The sequence below is a fragment of the Chiloscyllium plagiosum genome, unplaced genomic scaffold (genome assembly GCF_037043375.1).
Source record: "Chiloscyllium plagiosum isolate Xiang-an unplaced genomic scaffold, Cpla_swu_hap1 HiC_scaffold_29, whole genome shotgun sequence".
Taxonomy (NCBI): Eukaryota; Metazoa; Chordata; class Chondrichthyes; order Orectolobiformes; family Hemiscylliidae; genus Chiloscyllium; species Chiloscyllium plagiosum.
In genome coordinates this window covers 13,605,974-13,624,256 of record NW_028270167.1, presented here as the reverse complement: position 1 = coordinate 13,624,256, position 18,283 = coordinate 13,605,974, and the positions used below count along the sequence as shown (strand labels likewise).

General features: G+C 39.9%; 1 protein-coding gene across 9 annotated transcripts in view; it reads right to left on the bottom strand.

Moving 5' to 3' along the window:
• LOC122540656 (dixin-like) overlaps positions 1–18,283 on the bottom strand; it is a 132,184-nt gene that overhangs the window by 50,504 nt on the left and 63,397 nt on the right. The window lies entirely within an intron of this gene.

Sequence of the window (18,283 nt, the reverse complement as noted above, 5' to 3'; positions counted from 1 at the left end):
ATCTAGCAATTGTCATTGGAAATGAATTGCATATAAAGGTCAAGGGTAAGCTCTGTGTGATACTTCCCAAAATGGAGCATACCAATGCTTGGGACTGGGTTTTTATCGTTGAGGGAGGAAGACTGAGTCAAGAAGTCTCTCAACTCAACAAACCCAGAACAATGTAATACCCATGCACTTAGAGGTGTTAATCAAATGTAAAAAAAAACTTGTATCACTGAGCACATCAAAAACAACTAATCCTCTAATAGTTTCTTAAAACAATCACAGCATGAACTCAGCAATCCTTTGGCTAAAATGAGTGGCTTTGAAGCTTTTGAAATTCAGCCAAGTATTCTGAATTTATTTCATAGAACATAGAAAAGTACAGCACAATACAGTTCAGACCCTTCGGCCCTCGATGTTATGCCTGCCTTTTATCATACTCTAAGATCAGGCTAACCTATATACCGCTCATTGTACTAGCTTCTGTGTGCCTATCCAAGAGTTGCTTAAATATCTCTAATATATTTGACTCTACTACCACCACTGGCAGTGCATTCCACACACCTACCATTCTCTGAGTAAAGAACCTACCTCTGACATCTCCCCTAAACCTTCCTCCAATTACCTTAAAATTATGCCCCCTCATGATAGGCATTTTCGCCATAGGAAAAAAAGTCTCTGGCTATCTACTCTATCTATGCCTCTCATCATCTTGTACATCTCTCATCCTTCTTTGCTCAATGAGAAAAGCCCAAGTTCCCTCAGCCTTTCTTCATAAGACAGGCCCTCCAATCCAGGTAGCATCCTGATAAATCTCCTCTGCACCCTCTCTAAAGCTTCCACATCTTTCCTATGAGACGACCGGAACTGAACACAATATTCCAAATGTGGTTTAACCAGGACTGTATAGAGCTGCAGCATAACCTCATGGCTCTTTAACCCAATCCCCCTGCTAATGAAAGCCAACACACCATATGCCTTCTTAACAACCCTATCAACCTAGGTGCAACTTTGAGGGATCTATGGACAATGACCCCAAGATCCCTCTGTTACTCCACACTGCCAAGAATCCTGCCTTTAACCCTGTATTCTGCAAATTCAACCTTCCAAAATGAATGACTTCACATTTTTCCAGGTTGAATTTCAGGTGCCACTAATCAGCACAGTTCTGCATCCTGTCAATGTCTCATTGCAACCTACAATGGCCCTCCACACTATCCACAACTCTACCAAACCTTTGTGTCATCAGCAAATTTACTAACCCACCCTTCCACTTTCTCATCCAAGTCATTTATAAATATCACAAAGAGCAGAAGTCCTAGAACCAATCCCTGCAGAACATCACTGGTCACCAAGTCCAGGCTGAATACTTCCCATCTACCATCATCCCTTGCCTTCTATGGGCCAACCAATTCTGTGTCCAGACAGACAGGTTTCCCTGTATCCCAAACCTCCTTACTTTCTGGATGAGCTTACCATGGGGAACCTTATCAAACACCTTGCTAAAATCCATGTACACCATATCCACTGCTCTACCTTCATCAATGTGCTTTGTCACATCTTCAAAGAACTCAATAAGGTTCGTGAGGCATGACCTATTACAGAAACTCAACAGGTCTGGCAGTATCTATGATGACAGAAATACAGTTAACATTTCAATTCAAATATAAACCTTCTTGGGAACTACCATTGCTCAAGAAGATGACCTACCACCATCTTTTCAAAATGGTTAAGGATGACAATAAACAGCAGCCCAACCAGTGTGACTCAAAAGAGTTATTTTTGAATGCAAGTATCAAATATTTTTAATCCAACAACTTGCAGCATTGCATAAGCTCTTCTTTGTGCAGTTACATGCTGTGACTGGCCATACAATAAGATTTTCCATAGACATTTGGCTCACAAAAAATCCACTCATTTACATGCCAGGATCCTGTAGAAACATTTGACAGCAAAAACAATAAAAACTAAAAAGTTACAAATTAGTTTTCTCTTCAGCAAAGTATGTATTATACTATTTATAATCATTGGCAATAGATTCTGTTTGAACAAAGTACTGGAATTTTCAAATCAAAAAAAGTTAAAGTTCACCTTTATTTCATTGCTTGTTCAAAAATGTAAGCTTTAGTTTTCCTGTTTGCTAATGATTTTTGATTACACTATTTTAGGCATATATCATAGCTTCTGAAGAGGGAAAATAAATCTGATCTTTACAAAATTAAAAAAATGTAGCCTATGGGAAATAGCATGCTTAGAGCTACAATTCCCCACACTGAAAGTTCTCAACAATGATCTTTGATGGGAATAGGGTAACATTTATTACAAGGTACTTAAGAATTGACTATGTAATGAGAAAGTTTGTGAGCTGATGAATTTCTTTTCATTCAAGCTTATGTACACTATAGCTATGATATGGAAAGTTGAAGAGCAGGTTAATAGAGGCCTGCACCACATATTCCTCATGGACCTGTCAATAAAGCAATAAAGAGAAATCGGCACCATGAATGAATAACTTTTATGTCAGAAAGGTATATTATTTGAAAGAAGTGTGCTTAAAATAGACTTGAAAAATGAAAATTGAGATGAAAGGAAGGGAGAAAATAAGATCTATGAAAAGTTTGCTTCACATTTACTGGTGGAATTATAAGTTGCAGGTTAAGCCAAGGATATCTATATAAATATGCAAAAATTGTCTTGTTTTTAAACTACTTGTGTTAACAATGAAATGTGATTTAGAACTGTATCAGTGATTAATATTAAAACACTACCAAGGAACTAAAATTGCAATTCATATTATTGAGAAATTCATTTTTGCCATATCCTAAAGAATTCAAACTTTCTCCCAAAAATAAAAATGCCTAAAGTGGACAAATTTTAACTTTGTAATTTAAATTTAAATCACTTGCAATTCTCCATGCTCTCCCCTTGTTTCCATGTCAACTTCTTTATATGGGAGTTGAGACCCTGTAAACGTCTCACTGGACACAGTCTATGACATTCCTTCTTAATGCTCCTGTGTGACATGGGAAAATAAATTAGCCTCTCACACAAAGCTTTCAAACAAAAAGTGAAAGTGGCCAACCTCCCTAAACCATTAACATATGAACACAACATAACCTAAATCCAAAATGAAATTTGAATTCTTCTCTCTTAATCAAGAATCCAACTTTAACCGCTGACTTGCTTCAACATCTCAACTCACTTCTGACAGTCTCATAACTTTATGGATTTGTTTCTATTTTTCTACATTGGATAGTACAGTTGACAACACTGAAGCACTGAGCACAACAGCATCTTTGAGCGGATTCTCTCTTATGTTGCTAAAATGGGGTCCTTCATCCAAGCAGCAGCATCCACAAAAATTCTGTCACAAGGATATGGAAGTGGTTTTTATGTAACCAGGAAGAGGAGTTGGAATGGGCTGCTCTACCACATTGCAGCAGAAAACAAAACTTGTAAACGCCATTTCAGATAAACAACATCTGAAATCAGAACTTTAAATTGGACGCCTAAATTATTGTAGAGATATATTTGAAGGATCTTACCAAACCTAAATCATGATTTGTACTAGTTAGGAGGTCAGAAATCTTGCACTTATTCTGGAAGTGTAAAGAACAGAAAAAGGTAAGAAATATTCTGGAATTCTCAAAAGAGCAAATTCAAATGTCATAGAATCATAGAATCCCTGCAGTGTGGAGCAGGCCAATTGGCCCATCGAGTCCACAACACCTTCCCACAGAGCATACCTCTCAGACCCACCCCTACCATGTAACCCTGCACTTAACCTGCACATCCCTAGACACTATGGGTAATATTAATATGACTAATCCAGCTATCCTGCACAACTTTGGACTGTGGGAGGAAACTGGAGCAGTCAAAGGAAACCCACACAGACACAGGAAGAATGCACAAACCCGACGCTTGAACTGAACGCGGGTCCCTGGCGATGTAATCACTGAGTAATCATGCTTGCACTATTCTGGATTATGTTCTGTTGTTAATGTTTTAGCAAAGTTTGCCTGTTTAATTGTGCATTGTAGGATAGGACAACTACAATATCACTAACTACCATAATATGAATGAGAAGAGTACAGTGTGGGTGGAAGAAAGAGGTAATGATTGAGCAGCCTTTTTAAAAAAAAAGTCAATTTTTATCTTATATTGGATTTTAGGCTGGTGAGCTACATAATTATTTTGTAAACATGACAGATATTTAAAATTCTTTGGAGATTTGGAGCCAATTTCAAAGGATGAGTGAAGTGGTTGTGTTTCATTTGCTTCAACTGAATTCTTAATCAGCACAAGACCGCAAACAACATTTTGTATAACTTCAAAAAATATTACACTGAAAAGTTACAAAGGTGGGACTGGTGTAAGGTGACGAAGGTAAACTACATTCTTTTGATGCTAGGTTTACAGTTTACCCCTAAGGTAGTGTAGAAGGAAGCTCATCTATTGTAGCACATTGGACTTGAAGTTGAACCATCGTGCTGAAATTGGGGAAGATTGGTTCTGGGAGGGGGAAGAAGAGGGTAAGGGAGATGGGGGTGTATTTAATTCCCATAAGAATCAAAAAAGATCCAATATCAGTAAGTACAGTTACCTATGAAACCAAATAAAATGGATAGTTTTATGGTCTGTGTTTGTAAAATGAAAGTTTTCACAGCTGCCAGTTTTGGATAGTCGATTGCAGTAATGCAATTTCATTTTCAGAAACTCCAAGACATGTCATAGTGTTTATATTTATTAAACAAAGGCTGCTCAAGAAACAAATCAGAAACTAACTGGCTTCTGGCCAAAAGTTGAATGATAATGATGATATATAGATTCCTTTTTGTGATGCAAAACAGGTTAGCAAAAACTTACTTTTTCAAGCAGTTGCAAAACTCCTGAGGCCTAGCTAAAAATCTTTTGTGAAGCCAGCCTCCTCAACAGCAGGAAAACCTGTCATGTTCAGTGACCCATTTCACAATTGCCTCGAGTCTTCAATGAACTAATCGGAGTATGTGGGAATCTGGATACGAATAACAACCTCAGTCTAGCTGCCACAGCCTCTGCAGAGACCTTACAGCTATAGATTATTCAGGAGAAACGACATCATTTAAAAATCCCAGAGGCCTATCATCTTTGCAGAAACAAGAAAATCATAAAATAAAGAGAGGATTTTGTCACAGTCAATGCTGGATATTATAATGTGGGCCAGAGCAGAGACCATATTTTGTATATTTCACCTACATTTCCCTCATCTCTCAATCAAGCATAAGATACCACGTACCATTTCTGATTAATACAGTTAAGTAATAAATCCGTTCCTTAGTTTTTATTTGCCAAAGTAATCTCTGTAATCAACTATGAACTACAATGGGGTGTTTCAGGAAATCTTATTTGTGAATTCTCCTTTCATGGAGAAGTATTTCTACTTTGACACAAAACTCCAATCGTATGTTGTTAAATAGCACAAGAGAAAAGTCACAGTACTAGTGTTGAAGTTGCTGATTAATAAATTCAATATCATTGCAGCTACTTTTGGGTACAAGATCAACACTGAAAACACCAATTTTGGATCACAACCTCCTCAGCAGTACCTCTGAAGCATGTGAGCTGCCAATTTGTAAACAAATGGATTTTGGTGCATGTGTACCCACTTGAAACCAACATTAGATGCCTTACTTTTTGTGACTCCGCACAAACAATGTCAATTGCTTCACCACTTCACCACCATCCCAGTATCTTTGGTGGCTGGTTCTGCACAGAACAGGCTAGAATTTAACACTGCCTTGGCTGCAAACTGCAAGAATACCCATTTAGCAGCCACAGCCCAACAGTTTTATGGAAATAAGTCCAGACGCCCAATTTGGCTCAAGCCTCCCACTTACAATCTGGAGCACTCATTCAAAAACATGCTACTCATTTTGTGCTAGATATATAGATATACCAGAGGGAGTCCCCTGTTGCCTCAAGATTACACTCAGTATGTAACATTTGTGAATGAAAAAAGAAATTAATTAATTAATTAATTGTTGATAAACTGCTTGCAGTGAATTCCTCCTAGCGTTTCTTTCCACATCTTATGAAGTGTGCTTTTGTGGACAGTGCGTAAAGATCTGTTTGGGTGTCATTGCAATGCTTCTCAAGGTTGAAGAGTTTGCCATAATTAATTGTTAATGCTTACACAAAAGGAATAACAGCTTAATGCTGAAGCATTGGAGGATCGCTGCTGCCCATGGAATAAAATTAAAGCAAGGTTAGTTGAGGCAGCTCAAGTTTGAAGAAATGTAGGCTTGTTAATGATTCTCTACACATGATAAAATTTGTCATGTCTTGGATGACATTTGCCTCTGAACATATTGACTCACACTTACTTCACAACAGTTTACATTATTTAATTAAATGTAACAAGATATGTATGTTCTACAGCACAAAGGTAAATTGACTAATTTGAATGCCATCTACTTCAATCAATCAATTATATTTAAGAGCAATATGTTTTCAACTTAAAAACTTTAGATAATTTGTTGACTAGCATTCAGATGCCCAATTAAAGTTTTCAGCCTGTTGAATATAAAATTGTGCAGAAAGAGGCTACTCAATTTCAAAATTTGCAGTTCAGGAAAAGAGGAGAAAAAGAGAAGAGCAGAAGAGTCTCTCTGAACAGTCAGATGAGGTAAAACTTCCAACTGATAATGATTCTATGATTCAAACTGTCCTGCCCCCACCTAAGGAATGTTGAGAGAAGGCCATAGCGTGGGACTCAATGTGAGAATAAACAGGGAAAAAATACTTGAATAAACCAATACCATACACTTTTTGAGTTTGATTAAAAACTTAGTGGTATTTTATCCCATGCATCATGAGGCAACTAGATGAGTGATTCATGAATTTAGTCGGCCTATCCTGACATTTGCTACTCTATTTATGGACTGTTTAATAATGTTAAATTGCTTCTGGTCAATTGTTTTGAATTATCAATTACAAAAACAGTACTTTGCAAAAAAGCAGAATGAGACGGGAAAAGAAAATAACTGGGAAATGCAAAGTATAGCATACGAGTCCTAAAGTAGAACTTTTGTATCCATTTATAACTTCATTGCTGGCTATGGATGGCTCTTTAGACAGTACCAGCCAAATCAATAGATTCATAATTGTATGCACCAGATATTGACAGTTAATTCTCAGAAACGGAAGCCAGGACACAGATACCAGCACCAGATTTAAAGAAAACTGTAAGTTTGCTTTCAATAAGGCAAGCAATTGATTATAATATTTGTGTTGGCTATTTTTACAGATATTTTAGAATGATATTATTTCATAAATCATTGAAACAAAAATCAAGATGTACACACACAAATAGAAGTTGATGGCATAATCTTGCAATCATATAACAATAAAAGTAGCTTGAATAGTTCTAACTTTTCTGATACTTTTCTGAAGATAAGGAAACTAATTTTAATTAAATGCAAGGAAGTAAACAACTAAGTATCTATATTTCACGGGTTCAGAGTAACAGATCCAGTGTGGGCTGGACAGGGTGAATGGCCTTCTTCCATACTGTAACTGTTTGATGATACATCACTTTTGAATCCTCTTCTCCAAATTCCAACATTTGGAGAAATGCTCTCAATAGAACACTAAATTTTAACCAATATGAATGGACTGATACAATTTAGCTAGCTGTGTTTTTTCCACCTACAGTCTCAACATGAACCTGATAAATTATCATTGATCTCTGAAGACTTGCTCCTTTGTTTAAAGCAATAATAGAAAAAAAGCAGTTTGAGAAAAGAAGAATTTATGTAGATGGGCAGCCTACCAATGTCCCTTAGAAATCATTTTCAACAGGAGGGTAGCGCACTCTTTCCCCAATAGCAAGGTTTAAAGAAAACAATTAGTAAATAGTACATTATTCCTTGCTTTAATAAAAAATGAATCATTTCTTGTAAACAACAGTACCATACAAGAAAAAAAAGGAAAGGCACTGCGTTTATTTACAGTTAAAAAAATCCAAACTGGAAATATAATAAATGCAGAGTACACTCCTGGCATATTTCAAGCATTTTCCTATGGAAAAAATAAGGAATCTATTACTGCTCACATGCCCTATATAGTGCTAGCTTTGTGCATGGAAAAATTCATTGGAAAAGGAGGAGACTAGCAGTTCAAATCTAATTTAGGTTAATGCAGCCTGAGAGACGTTTTGTTCAGACCTTTGTAAAGGTTTATGCAGATGAAGGAATTAAAGCTTTTAAACTGATTGATTTTGTATATAAGTAGTAACAGCATAATTGCAGACAAGATAAATATCTTGCTGTTTTGTAAGGCTAGTATTAACGTCTTATGAAAGAAAATCAAGGTAAATCACCTTGTTTTGTCCCAGTGCATTTATATATAAAGATATATTTTCAAGTTAAAAGTATTAAAAATATTGTGCTGAATCTGATTACTGTCATACCTTGCCAGAAATATCAGTGTACAGACACTAGCGGATAGCTGTAAACAGAGTACTGAGACAAGTGAAAAACATTGCAACCAAAACAGTACATATTCTTTTTTTTGAAAATCTCCTACCATTTGATCTGTAGTCCTCCCATTGTCCCCTCTGACCTTCAGCTTCAAAACAAGTTACTCTCTTCATTTAGCCACTGTGCCTTTCCACACGGTTCCAGTTCTTGTTACACATAGATCCAGCATAAAACGGTCTGAAAAGACTGCTTAAAAATCGCAAGCAGTTTCTCCCAACACCCAGTTCTAGAAGCTTATGTTCAAGCAATTCTGTCTATTTTGTTTGATTCTTTATATTTTGAGCCATTTTCTTAGATGACTGTTCCTTTTCATAGAATATTCAGTCCCAGTAACTTCGGTCAAAACTCTTCATTTGCATCCAGTAAAGAACATTTTTTTTTGGAAAGAACAGCTCAAAATTAGAAACAGCTTTCTTTCACTGCTTGGCTAAAGAGGCCAGTGCTTCAAATGCACTGCCTCTCTACTGCTCTGCCTTCTCTGTTGTCAAACATATCCAATGCACAACAGTCATTTACTTCACACCACAGGGATAAAACAGAATTTTGCTTGTGAAGGGAAGAGGTGGGGTTTGAAACTAATTAGGGTGGATTACGTGCTGGCATGGGATTTAGTATGTTTTGTCCTTAGCTGATGTTGATCATTAATGTTGCTGTTTCTAATAAGGTGACTCAGATTATGATGTCTTTATGCATGGCATTAAGAAATACATGACAAATCTGCAGTAGCCAGTATAGGCACACAACCACGGTCCTGGAGCATTGTCAGAGTATTTCCCCTGCAAATTTTGACACAAATTGAAATACTAGACTACAGGAAAGCGTATACAAAATTCTATAGTCCAAAATGTTAAATATCTTCAATATGATGTATTAATATATACACATTATGTATAAAAAATTAAATTTGAAGACTAGCATTCCTATTCCAGTGTACTCAAGGGTCTGTTTCAGTCAAGTAAAGATCGAAGCACAAAAGCTAAAATAAAATGTTAATCTTTGAAGTGCTATTATCATGGTTGGGAGCCCCTGAATTAAATGGTAACAAAAATACAGTACTTTTCTTTTTTAAATACTTTTCTATCCCTAATCCTCAAGAGCCCTCACCTGAAGGCACTAATTCTCACAGACAGGGGCTACAGCTACCTTTCTCAAGTTTTGCTCAATGCAGTGCCTGACAGATACCTCTGAAGCTTACAAAACACTTTTCTGATGAAATAGGGTCAGATCCCACTTGGCAAATGGCGAAATTTGAATTTTAACAAGTCTGGAATAGAGAACTAACCTAACAGTGACCACATAAACACTGTTGATAGTTATAAAAATCCGTCTGGTTCACAGAATATCCTTTAGGGAATAAAATCTACCATTGTTACCCGGTCTTGCCTACATGTGACCCCAGAACCATAAAACAATACGTATACTCTTAACTGTCCCCTGGGCAAATACATGTGGGCAATAAATGCTGGTCTAGCCAGCAATGCCTATGGCCATGAACAAATTTTTAAAAAAGAAAGTAAGCATATACAATGTATTGTAATCATTCATAGATGTGGACATCACTGACATAGTCAGCATTTATTGTCCATCCTATGTGTCGTTGATAAGGGCTGCATTCTTGAAATGCTGCAGTGCATGGGGGTAACTGTTGTTAGAGAGTTCCAGGATTTTGATCAAGTAGCAGAGAAGGAACAATGATATAGAAATTCTTGGACTTAGTAATATTAAATGCAGCATGTAATAGAACCACCAGAACTCAGTTTCTAGTTAGATCATTTACCAAGTACCACAATGATAAAATAACTGCTTTCAAAGGTTTCAATGGACAGATAGTATTTATGAGGTGGTAATGTAGGCTTACTTTTGAGAAAAGATTCTATCACTTATTTTTATAAAATAATATTTTCTTCTGTTTCCTTTGCTTTTTTTCCTGCCATGTCACGTGATATCTATGTCCAAGAGGGAAGCCAAGCAGCCTGCTGCCAGAACTTCAACAACATCAGTGCTTTATGCTCCTGATTGTAGAATAACACCAGTTTATAGGTCTATAAATGAATACCAAGAGTTTAGAGAGGGATGATTGGTTTTCTTAAATCAGTACCACAGAAGATGTCAGTGTCTTTAGAACAAGAAAGAATATGGAAAAAATAATAAGAAAAATTAGTCTCCACAATATTTTAGCTCATGCATCTAAATGGAAAATCTGAAAACTCAAAGAAAGGAAATTATTCTGAGAGACACAAAACTTTACTGTGATTTTCAATGCAGTTCCTAAATATTATACAAACTCCAGTCACAGTTATAGGGCAACATTATTTCATTTTCAACAATAAACTACTGAATTAAGCATGGATTTGCCACAAAATTAAGAGAAACAGTATGACAATGTTGGCAATGTTTCCATTTGGAGTGACCCTCCAGTGAAATAAAAATTTCAAAGCTTTTTTAAAGACTGAATCTAATTTTGGAGCCATTCTTTAAACCATTTTTGAAATTGTTGCAATGATTTTGGCCCTAACTTCCCACTTACTCTCCAAAGGTTGTTGCTGTAACAAATGAATTGGCTGCTATTGATTTTATATTCTTTGTAAGCCTGCTCATTTGCTTAACAAGGACACAGCCAGCTACCAGTATCGATGCTACAGGGTACAAAAGGGTCACTATGTTCAGAAAGAAGTTGGGGGGGGGAACAAACAGGCAAAGCTTTACTTGCCTCAAGAAAGCATAACTCACAAATAAAAGGCAATGAACACTTGAGGATTGCAGCATCTTTTAAAATCATGAATGTTGCAAATCAAGTTCATAGCTAATTATTGCACAAAAATAAACTTTAGTTGGCAGCTAATTTTTATTCTTGTCATGAGTCACCAGCCCAAAACAGTACCGGGCAAACACATTTTTATTCCTATGAATTTTGTAACCAGTCCTTTCTTTCCCTCATTTTAGGAGTGATCCTAAACTCTTAGGGACACCTTCTCTGCAATTCACCCTAGATTAACAATTTGCTATGTTAAAAACTGCAGACATCAGACAGCAGCCAAATCACCTTCTGTGTTACAATGCTTTAGTTTACTGGCCTGCTGTGAAACCAGGGGACTGGTTCTGCACAACACTAAATCACTTTAAGAGTATTCAGCTAGTTGCTGACTTTGCTCAGAAAATATATTCCCTTCATGCTCTGATGCTCACTTCTCAACTCAAATATTTTCTCTTCAGATATTTTAGGAATCTTATTTTTTTCAGATATTTGGTACATAAAATGCCAGAATGAAAAACCAAAGCCAGAAGAGGAAACTCTGTATCCAACACCGATAATTTAAAACTGTACAGCAGACAGAAACCATTTCCAATAATAACACAATCTGTTCCATGCCACATGTGCAGTCAGGTTTGCTTGGCTTGACGAGATTGGACTGTGAAACGTCACAGTCAAGACAGACAGCCTGGATCTGCTACTCAGTTGTGGAGCTGAATACAAGAACAAAAATCAATAAGGGCTGCAGGCTTGCTTTGATCAGTAAAATTCACGTCCAATTGCTTAAAAATAGTAAAATCAATGTGTTCAAACACAAAATTATGCATGAAAAATATATTTCCTTAATTGACTTGGGGCCCACAGTACCATTTTAACTTTAAGCATATCGATAAAGAGCAAAGACTAAAAATATTTACTGCAGAGTACAAGTCCAGGCAACAGGAAAACAGAATTTGCATTCATGGAGCATTTTACACATGCTCAGGATTTCTCAAATCATGTCAAAATCAATAACCTGCTCACTGATGCTCTGTTTGGGTTTCAACAGGGCAACCCAATCCTGACCTCATTACAGCCTCCATTCAAACATGCACAGACAACTCAATTCAACAGCCAAGGTGGAAGTAATTGTCAAAAGCTAGCTGGATCCCAAGGGCAGAGTGTGATATGAAAGAACCCTGGCAAAAATGGCATCAAACGTGAATCAGGACAAATTCTCTAATGGTTGGAGGCATGCTGAACTAAAAGGAAAGTGACTGTGGTGGATGATGGCCAGTCTCAGTCCCAGGAAACTGCTGAGGACTCCCAGTCTTTACTTGCTTCATCAGCGAACTTCCTTCCATCAGAAGGTCAGAAGTGGGAATATTTCTCGATGATTGCACAACAGTCAAGTCCCATTTGGAACTCCTTCAGACACTGAAGTAGTCTGTACCAATGTGCAGTAAAGACCTGCCAAAATTCAGGTTTGGGCTGATAGATCTCAGGTAATATTATTCCACACAAGTGGTATTACCATAGAGTCACAGAGCACGGAAACAGACCCTTTGGTCCACCTCATCCATCCCGACCAGATATTCTAAACTAATCTAGTCCCATTTGCCAGCACTTGGCCCAAATCTCTCTAAACCCATCCTATTCATATACCCATCCAAATGCCTTCACCACTTCCTCTGGCAGTTCATTCCATACATGCGTGAAAAAGTTGCACCTTAGGACCCTTTTAAATTTTTCCCCTGTCACCCTAAACCTATGCCTTCTAGCTCTGGGCTCCCCCACCTCAGGGAAAAGACCTTGTTTATTTACCCTATCCATGCCCCTCATGATTTTATAAAACTCTAAGGTCACCCCCCCCCCCCCTCCCCCCCCTGCCCTCCCCCAAGCCTCCAATGCTCCAGGGAAAACAGCCCCAACTTATTCAGTCTCTTCCTGAAGCTCAAATCCTCCAACCCTGGCAACATCTTTGTAAATCTTTTCTGAACACTTTGCAAGTTTCACAACATCATTTCTATTGCTTTGGTTATAAATGAAGGACAAACGGTCAGCTCCAGAACATCTCTGCAGGGACTCCTCAGGGTAGTATCCTTGGCCAAAGTATAATCAGCTGCTCCATCAATGACCTTCCTTCCATCATAATGTCAGAAATTGGGATGTTCACTGATGATTGCACCATGTCAAGCAGCATTTGCGACTCCTCAGATACTTAAATAGTCCATGTTCAATGCAACAAGATCTGGACAATGTCCAGGCTTGGGTTGACAAGTAGCAAGTAACAATCATGCTAGACAAAAGCCAGGCCATGACCTTCATCAATAAGAGACTAACCAACCTCAACCCCCTGATATTCAATAGTGTTACCATCACTGAACCCCCTACTATCAACATCCTGGAGGGTTACCATTGACCAGAAATTCAACTGGACTCGCCACATAAACACAAGAACAGGTCAGAGGCTAGGAATTCTGCAGTGAATTTAGATGAGATTAGATTAGATTCCCTACAGTGTGGAAACAGGCCAACCAACCCACCCAGACCCATTTCCCTCTGACTAATGCATCTAGCACTATGGACAATTTAGCATGTCCAATTCACCTGACCTGCTCATCTTTGGACTGCGGGAGGAAACCAGAGCACCTGGAGGAAACCCACACAGACACAGGGAGAATGTGCAAATTCCACACAGGCAGGAATCGAACATGGGACCCTGGTGCTGTGAGGCAGCAGTGCTCACCACTGAGCCACCATGCTGCCCCAATTACTTACCTCCTGACTCCCCAAATACTGTCTATCATCTACAAGGCACAAGTCAGAAGTGTGATGGAATACTCCCCACTTGCCTGGGTGGATGCAGTCAAACAACACTGAAAAAGCTTGACATCATCCAGGATAAAGCAGCCCGCTTGTTTGGCACTACATCTACAAGCATCCACTTTCTCCAGCATCCATACTCAATTGTAGTAATATGTACTGCAGAAATTCATTAAAGATCCTTAGATAAAACCTTCCAAATCTATGACCATTTCCATCTAGAAGGACAGTAGAAGCAGATAAATGGGAAGACCACCACCTTTACGTTAACCTCCAAACCTCTCATCATCCTGACTTGGAAATAGGTCACCTTTCTTTCACTGTTGCTGGGCCAAAATCCTGGGATTCCTTGCCTAGTTGCATTGTGGGTCAACTCCCACCAGGTGGGCTACAGCGGTTCCAGAAGACACTTAAGGGTACTTTCTTAGGGGCATTTAGGAATGGGCAATAAATGTTGGCCAGCCAGTAACACCCACATCCCGCAAAAGAATAAAGAAAATTTTAATGTTGCAGTAGCAATTCCTAATTAGACAGCCACATGTTTCTTAGTATGCAATCTAAGATGATTACAATATTAATTGCTCTTTAAAATAATATACACCCTACTTGAGCCCTCTAAAACACATCTTCCCACAACAAACATGCACCCAATATTTTCATCTTTTCTAACTTACTGGAATACATTTGTAATAGGGTTGGCAACCTTTCAATGCAAGTAACCACTCATCACATATGAGAAACATAGAAGATAGATGCAAGAATAGACCATTTGACCCGTCAAGCCTGCCGTTACGATCATGGCTCAATGACCTAATCCCATCCTTCTCCCATATCCCTTGATCCCTTTATCTATAACAGCCATATCTAAAACCTTCTTGAAAACACAATGCTTAGGCCCCAATCACTTTCTGTGGTAGTGAATTCCATTGGCTCACCACCCTTCAGGAGAAGGGATTTAGAGTCATACAGCACAGAAACAGACCCTTTGGCCCAACTCATCCATGCCGACCAAGTTTCCTTACCTGATCTAGTCCCATGTACTGCATTTGGCCCATATCTCTCTAAACCTTTCCTATTCATGTACCTGTCCAAATAGCTTTCAAATGTTGGAATTGTACTCAGCTCTAGCACTTCCTCTGACAGCTCATTCCAGATATGAATCACCTTCTGTGTGAAAAAGTTGCCCCTCAGGTTCCTTTTAAATCTTTCCCCTTTCACCTTAAGTCTATGCCCTCTGGTTTTGGGCTGCCCTATTGTGGAGAAAATACCTTGGTTATTCACCTTATCTATGCCCCTCATGATTTTATAAACGTCTATAAGGGTCACCCATCAGCCTCCTATACTCCAGGGATAAAAGTCCCAGCCTATCCAATCTTGGTAACATCCTTGCAAATCCTTTTGCATCTTTGCAGTTTAATAGCATCCTTCCTAGAGCTGGGTGACCAGATTTGTATGCAATACTCCAAATGTGGCCTTACCAATGTCACGTAGAGCTGTAACTCAAGTCCCAACTCCTGTAGTCAATCTTCTGACCAATAAAGGCAAGCCTACCAACCACTTTCCTCACCACTCTGTCTACCTGTGATGTCGCTTTCAAGGAACTATATATCTGCACCGCTAGATCTCTCTGTTTGACAACACTCCCCAGAGCCCTACCATCAACTGTGTGAGGCCTGCCTTGCTTTACCAAAATACAACTCACATTTATCTAAATTAAACTCCATCTGTCATTACTCAGCCATCCTAAAAGGTTTATCCCTTACCCCTAAACTATGACACCTAGTTCCGGGCTCCCCCACCATCAGGAATATCCTTCCTGACTTGACCGGTCTGATCCTGTTACAATTTTATAGTTTTCTGGATGATTACCCTTCATTCTTCTAAACTCTATTGAATACAAACCTAACCAACTCTCTCCTCATACCTCAATCCTGATATCTCAGGAATCAATCTGATAAACCTTCACTTAATTCTCTCTAAAGCAAGAGCATCCTTCCTCAGAAAATGAGATCAAAAGTGCATCCAGTATTTTAGGTGTGACCTCAATGTCCTGCATAACTTCAGCAATACATCCTTGTTCCTTGTTCCTGTATTTAAATCCTTTTGCTATGAAGTCTAACATACAGTTTGCCTTCTTCACTGCCCACTGCCCTGCACACTTACTTTCAGTGACTGATGTAAGAGGATACCCAGCTCTCATTGAACACTCCCCTCTCTCAATTTACAGCCAGCCATTCAAATAGTAATCTTCCTTCCTACTTTTGCTACCAAAGTGGATAATCTCACATTTATCCACATCATTTTTTTTTATTTCAAAAACATACTTTATTCATAAAATAATTTGATGGTCTGTACAGTTGGACATGCCATACATATGTAAACATTCCATTTCTTTGCATACCGAAACAGAGTAATCATTCCTATTTACAGGTCTGTACGATTACATTTTTAGCTGAGGCATCAGCAGAGCCCAAATGACTGGGCCCCCTGTTCTTCTTTAGGCAGGCAGACGTTACACGGTGGTCTTTCCCCACCGTGCCTTGGCGGCAGCTGCCCCAAGCTTCATCACGTCCCTCAACACATAGTCCTGGACCTTGGAATGTGCCAGTCTGCAACACTCAGTCAGGGTCAACTCCTTCAGCTGGAAGATCAACAGGTTTCGGACCACCCAGAGAGTGTCCTTCACCGAGTTGATGATCCTCCAGGCACAGTTGATGTTTGTCTCGGTGTGCGTCCCGGGGAACAGACCGTAGAGCACGGAGTCCCGCGTCACGGCACTGCTCGGGACGAACCTCGACAAATACCACTGCATTCCTCTCCAGACTTCTTCTGCATAGGCACATTCCAGAAGGAGGTGTGTGACAGTCTTGTCCCCCCCCCCCCCACAGCCGCTTCGAGGGCAGCGTGCGGTCCGGCTGAGAGTCCGGGCGTGCATAAAGGATCTCACAGGCAGAGCCCTTCTCACCACCAGCCAAGCCATGTCTTGGTGCTTGTTGGAAAGTTCTGGCAATAAGGCATTCTGCCAAGTGGCTTTGATAGTCTGCTCAGGGAACTGCTCGATAGGATCCGCCCTCTCCTTTTCCCGAAGGGTCTCAAGGACACTACGTGCTGACCACTTCTTGATGGACTTGTGGTCAAAGGTGTTTTTCTTCATAAACTTCTCCACGAAGGACAGGTGATATGGAACGGTCCAACTACTCGGAGTGTTCTGCGGCAGCGAGGCCAGGCCCATCCTTCGCAACACCGGGGACAGGTAGAACCTCAGTACGTAGTGACACTTGGTGTTTGCCTACCGGGGATCCATGCACAGCTTGATGCAGCCACACACAAAGGTGGCCATCAGGGTGAGGGTGGCATTGGGTATATTTTTTCCCCGTTTCCCAGATCTTTGTACAGCGAGTCCCTTCAGACCCGGTCCATCTTTGACCTCCATATAAATTGGAAGATGGCCCGGGTGACTGCAGTGGCACAGGTTCTGGGAATAGGCCAGGCCTGTGCCACATATAGCAGCAATGACAGTGCCTCACACCTGATGACCAGGTTTTTTCCCCGCGATGGAGAGCGACCGTAGCTTCCATCTGCCCAGTTTCTGCCTCACTTTGCTGATACGCTCCTCCCAAGACTTGGCGCATGCCCCAGCCCTGCCGAACCAAATACCCAGCACCTTCAGGTGGTCGGTCCTGACGGTGAAGGGGATCGAGGATTGGTCGGCCCAGCTCCCGAAGAGCATGGCCTCGCTCTTGCCTCGGTTTACCTTGGCCCCCGAGGCCCATTCGAACTGGTCACATGTACACATGGGTCTGCGCACGGACAGCGGATCCGAGCAGAAAACAGCGACGTCATCCATGTACAGGGAGGCCTTGACCTGCAGGCCCCCGCTGCCAGGAATAGTCATCCCTCTCAGGCTCACATCCTTCCTGATGGACTCAGCAAATGGCTCTATGCAGCACACAAACAAGGTAGGAGAGAGAGGGCAGCCCTGCCTGACTCCAGATCTGACTGGGAAGCTATCTGATTCCCACCCATTGATTGAGACTGCACTGACAATGTTGGTGTAGAGCAGTCTGATACAATTGCAGATTCCCTCCCCAAAGCCCATTTTGGAGAGAACATCTCTCATATACCTGTGTGATATCCTGTCAAAGGCTTTCTCCTGGTTCAGGCTGATCAGGCAGGTGTCCAACCCTCTGTCCTGCACGTAGGCGATCGTATCCCTGAGGAG